Below are 5,949 nucleotides of genomic sequence, written 5' to 3'. Positions count from 1 at the left end.
GAATTCCAGAAAATTTACTTATGTTCAGGTAGAACCTCTACAGAGATCAAGAAGACAGCCATTCGCACAGAACACGAGGAGAGTGAATGGTTGAGAATTAAGAAAAGTGTGTGTTAAGGTTGTATCATTTTCAGTACTTGCTCCACGTGTGTCCAGAGCCAGTCACTTGAGAAGCGGCACTCCATGAGGAAGAGCCTGCCGTGGAGTTTGGAGGGCAGCTCGCTAACAAGCTGAGTGTGCAGATTGCTCAGGCCTGCTTGCTGAAAGCAAGGACAACTTGTAACACTTGGTGCAGATAAAATATTAGTCTTCAGTGTGGATTTCAACTTAATATGAAGATAATAAAAATCCTCATAACTGGATGAATAGACAACATGATGACACTAGGAGAGAACACAGAAGTTGTCAAGGGTTTCATTGAACTTGAGTCTATACTAAATGTTCATAGACAGATCTGTCAAAGAATCAAACAAGGTAGCGCATTGAGAAATTCTACTGCAGAGGACTTCTTTTGTGCAGGGACCATGTTAATCTTTTCTGTATTGTTCCAATTTAGTATATGTGCTGATAGTGGCATATGTGCAAATGTGCTTGACACACTGGAGGAATGTATGGATTGTGATAAGAGATATAAGAGCCCCCAATAAAAGTAAAATTTTTTTTAAAGAAGACTTTTTTATGGTGGTGAAAAGCAATGGTGTTATTTTAAGGACTGACCCAAGCCATGGTATTTTCAATCACCTCATATGCATGTGAAAACTTGACAATGAATTAGGGAGACTGAGGGATTGATACACTTAGTTTGAGGTGTAGGCAAAGAAAACTGAGTATATTATTGACACCCAGAACAACGAACACCTCTCTCTTGGAAGAAGTACGTCAGAATGTACCTTAGCCTAAACGGTGGGGATACTTTGCCTCGTGCTCTTTGGATATGTCATCAGGATGAACCAGTCGATGGAAAAGGCAGCATGCTCAGGAGAGCAGAGGGTTGGAGTAAAAGAGGAAATCCCTCAATGAGAAGGGTCACCCTGATGACTGGAACCCTGGGTTCAAGTAGAGCTCTGTGAGGATGTGGGGGACCTGGTGGTGTTATGTACTTAGAGTCTCTTTGAGTCAGAATCAACTCCTTGACTGGATTCACTCTCTGTATAACATACAGGACTGAGAAGTGACTCTGGTTGATTTCTTAATATACCCCTCACCTATCCTAACCACTATCACCTCAAGACACCTCTTCTTCCACCTCAGTAACATGCACTCTCTTATAACATACCAAGTAACAATACATCTCTTATAACCTCTTTTCCAATCCCTAAAAATTATTATATTTAACAGGAAATATTTTTATGATTAATACCACCATTTAAAGCTTACTCCCAAGCACCTAAATCCTATTCTCCTACCCACCCATCACGCCCTCATCATCTCCACTCAGATGGATTTCTAGTTCCTATCTGATCCTCCTCTAACCTAAAGAACCAACCCCTCACCACTGCCCACACAACCCAGAAGTCTATGAATCATCAACAACACAACCACTATGTGACTCAAACAACAGGCATTAGCAGTTACCACAAAAAAAATCAAGAAAAACAAAAGTCAACAGATGATTACTAGAACCCAATGGAATACACAGAAGTCCTTGAACTGCCATGCCAGATAGAGAATAATAATAATAATGATGATGATGATGATGCTTAGTGCCTTAAAAGAGATTAGGAGATCAATCCTGAAAACATATGAAAGAAAAATGGAGTACTAGAAACCTCACACCCAAAGGAAATTCCGGAACAAAGTAATGCTGTACCAGAAAAAAAAAAAAAAAACAAAGTACAAGATCTGACCAATGCAATCTAAGAAATGGAAAATCAAATCAGAGAACTGGAAGAGAACCAAGAAAAATTCAGCAAATGAGACAAACAATCAAACAAAAAAGAAAAAGAATCTGAAGAAAGCATGGGGATGATGTGGGATACCATGAAACAAAATAATATTCAAAACATTGGGGTGCCTGAACAAGAAAAATCCAAATATGTCTACAGGTAAAATAATGAGGGACTTCTTAGAAGAAAAGTCCCCCAATATAATGAAGGTGGAGATGGTAACCATAGAAGAAGCAGAGAAAATCCTAAATAGATTAAATTCCATCCCCAAAAAAGACATCAATACATATAGTAATCAAATTACCCAATTTCAAGGAAAAGGAGAGAATCAGGAGCACAACTAGAGAGAATAGGAAGTCATATATAAAGGTAAAGAGATAAGAATAAGCCCAGACCATGCAGGAAAGCAGAAACTGGAGCAAGATGTTCTGAGAGTTGAAAGCCAACAACTACAACCCAAGAATCTTATTTTTTAAAACATTTTATTAGGGGCTCATACACCTCTTATCACAATCCATACATATACATAAATCAATTGTATAAAGCACTACTGTACATTCTTTGCCCTCATCATTTTTAAAGCATTTGCTGTCCATTTAAGCCCTTTGCATCAGGTCTTCTTTCCCCCCCCCCTCCCCGATCTACCCTCCCTCATGAGCCCTTGATAATTCATAGATTATTATTTTGTCATATCTTGCCCTATCCGGCATCTCCCTTCACCCACTTCTCTGTTGTCCGTCCCCCAGGGAGGAGGTCACATGTAGATCCTTGTAATCGGTTTCCCCTTTCCAAACCCACTCTCACTCTACCCTCTCAGTATCACCCCTCATACCCCTGGTCCTGAAGGTATCATCCTCCCTGGATTCCCTGTGCCTCCAGCTCCTATATGCACCAGTGTACAACCTCTGCTCTATCCAGACTTGCAAGGTAGAATTCGGATCATGGTAGCTGGGGTGGAGAGGAAGCATTTAGGATCTGGGGGAAAGCTGTATTCTTCATCAGTGCTACATCGCACCCTGACTGACTCATCTCCTCCCCTAGACCCCTCTCTGAGGGGATCTCCAGTGGCTGACAAATGGGCTTTGGGTTTCCACTCTGCACTTCCCCCTTCATCCATTATGGTAAGATTTTTTTTTGATGATGCCTTATACCTGATCCCTTTGGCACCTCATCAAATCTTTCCAAAAAATATGAAGGAGAAATAAAAGTTTTCTGAAATAAGGAAATATTTAGAAAATTTGTAACAAAACACCCAGCATTATAAAAAATAATACCCAGTACTTATGGGCAGAAAACCAGCAGCACGCAAACATAAGACCACCATGGGGTGTTTCACCACCCAGAAACCAGCAAACTGACACTAGTACCCCATATTATAGCTACTGAAGGGAAGACTACACAAATAAAGTGTTCATACATGATTGAGGTACACCAATGCTCTATGTGCTATACCAAGATTGCTGAAGACAAAATGGGTGCGTAAGCAAATGCGGTGAAGAGAATGGATGGTGATCGGCTATGAAAAGATATAGCATTTGGGGTCTTAAAAGCTTGGAGTTTAACAAGCAGCCATCTAACAGGGAAGCAAATAATCCCACATGCAAGAAGCATACCAGCCCGTGTGTACATGAGGTTTGATGGGATCAAGTATCAAAAAATTCAAAACAAACGAATATATCAATGCAAATGAGGGGGGTTGGAGTGGAGACCCAAACCCAACTGTGGACAATTGGATATCCCCCCACAGAAGTGTTATAAGGAAGGGATGATTTAACCAAGGTATCGTACAGCACTGACAAATCACACATCATTCCTCTAGTGCCTGAATGCTTCCTCCCTCCACTACATGACCCAGTTCTACCTTACAAATCTGGCTAGACAAGAGATCAGACATTGGTACAGATAAGAGCTTTGGACACATGGAATTCAGGACATATAAGACTTCAAGAACAGTAGTGGGAGTGATGATATCATGAGGGTAGGGGGATGGTTGGAGAGAGGGAAGGGCTAGAAAGTGCAAACCCATCAAAAGTTGGATATATAGCCTCCGCCACAAAGGGATGAATAACTGAAATGTGATTGAAGGGAGGCAATGGACAGTATAAGATATGAAATAATATTAACAATATATGGTTGGTCAAGGACTCATGAGAGTGGAAGGGTGGTGGCGGGATGGGAAAAAGAAGAGCTTCTACCAAGGACTCAAGTAGAAAATGTTTTGGAAATGATGGCAACATATGTGCAAACATTCTTGATACAATTGATGTATGAAAGGTTATAAGAGCTGTAAGAGTCCCAATAAAATATTTCTATTTTTTTAAAGATATGTATTATTCTGTCAAACCTGTGGCTGACATTCTCAGTGATTGTTATTGTAAATTTACCTGGCAAATAACCCCTATCTTTGTGTAGATAGTGTCCTGCCACGAAAGGATTGATTCTGTACAAGCGAATAATTCAGGTCCTGTGATATGGACTTAGCCTACATTGGCCTACATTTAAAGCTCCATCAGCAGGGCTTTAAAAAGTTAGAACCAGGGGCTAATCAAAGACAATATTAATGGAAGATATTTATGTTCCAAAGGGATTATTGATGAGGCCCTTTACCAGAAATTAACAAGGATGTTTTGGAAAGGGAGCCAAAGACAGATAAAACAACAAACAAACAAAATTTGATAGATCCAGGAATTCACTAAATCCTAGGCCCAATTTAAGAACAATTGTATCTTAAATCATGGCCCTACTGGCTACTCACCTTCATGAAATGATCGCTGAAGATAAGGACACTACAGCAAAGTGTGGTTAAGAAAGCAGATAGTGCCCAGCTATCGATCAAAATAGAATCTGGGGTCTTAAAGACTTGTCTCCAAACAAGCAGCCCTCTAAGTGAGATGTCAACTAAATCCACCTGGAAGAAGCACACCATTTCCAGCCACTGAAAGACAATAAATCTTGCCATCTGAACTTGTAGAAGGATTAGTAACAGAGCTTAAATTGTGGGAATCTCATTTGCAGAAGGCTATGGATGACGATGGAAGCCCAAGGTACATCAGTGGGAAGTACACAGGACTAAGCCTCCGGTGTATCCCTCTATCCAAAATAGAGGGATGGGGTTAAAGTGGCAGCTAAACAGAATGCATTGGGGAGATAAGTAGAGAAGACCTCAGGGGTAAACCTGACTTGAACAGCTAAAACTCTGGGAGTTGACTTCCCCTCTGACGCATGCTGGGCCTGATCTGGTTTTCAACATTACCTGTACTTTTGTTTCTTCATATTAGAGTATTGGAGGTCACTCTCTTGAAGGTGTGTTTATGTTTTTCCTGGTTTTTTGGTATATGGAATTCAGGATTGATGGATCTATGAGGTTAGTGTGCTAATCTGGGTAGACTAGAAAAGCAAATCCATAGAAACTCAATGTGTATAAGGGAGAGTTTTATATAAAGGGTAATTGTACATTAACAAAACTTCTCAACCCAGTCCAGTCCAAGGCCATAAGTCTGATATTACCCCATATGTCTGATACCAATCTGTAAAGTCCTCTTCCGACTCACAAAATACATGCAATGATGTCAAATGCAGAATGATCATAAGCCAGTGGGTAAAAAGTCTTTGGATCCAATGATGTTGTAAGCATCTCAGTGCTGGCAGGGGTCTCCACATGACTTCAGCTTCCAGGCTGCATCAGGTTAGGTCCACTTGGCTTCTCCTCCGGGATGTGTCCCAGGGAGTCAGCAGTGAGAAAGAAGTGTCACCCATCGCCAAGGAGAAGGAAAATACAGCAGTTTCCTGAACTCTTAGAAGACCATGCCCACACTGAGGCCTCATTAGCTATCTCCGGATTGATAGGCTTGACTTCACCCCTACACCCTTAACCCTCAAATTGAAACCAGATTATGTAACTACCACAGAAAGCAAGTAGAATTAGGGTTTTGGAGGGTGGAGATTGGAGTGGTGGGATAAAAGGGACATGTCAAGGAGTCCAGGAAGGAAAAGAGTGTTTGGAAACTGATTTGGGTAGCAATTATACACACTGCTTAACATGATTGAGGTATGGTATTATATG

General features: G+C 40.8%; 1 non-coding gene across 1 annotated transcript; it reads right to left on the bottom strand.

The window, feature by feature from the left end:
* Positions 1-475: 475 nt before the first annotated feature.
* LOC142442022 (U6 spliceosomal RNA) lies at positions 476-577 on the bottom strand. The gene has a single exon (XR_012783287.1). It is a non-coding gene; the product is annotated as a U6 spliceosomal RNA (small nuclear RNA).
* Between the last annotated feature and the right edge of the window lie 5,372 nt (positions 578-5,949).

The sequence above is a fragment of the Tenrec ecaudatus genome, chromosome 2, assembly GCF_050624435.1.
Source record: "Tenrec ecaudatus isolate mTenEca1 chromosome 2, mTenEca1.hap1, whole genome shotgun sequence".
Lineage (NCBI taxonomy): Eukaryota > Metazoa > Chordata > Mammalia > Afrosoricida > Tenrecidae > Tenrec > Tenrec ecaudatus.
The sequence above is the reverse complement of the archived record's forward strand: the minus strand, read 5'-3'. Positions and strand labels throughout refer to the sequence as shown.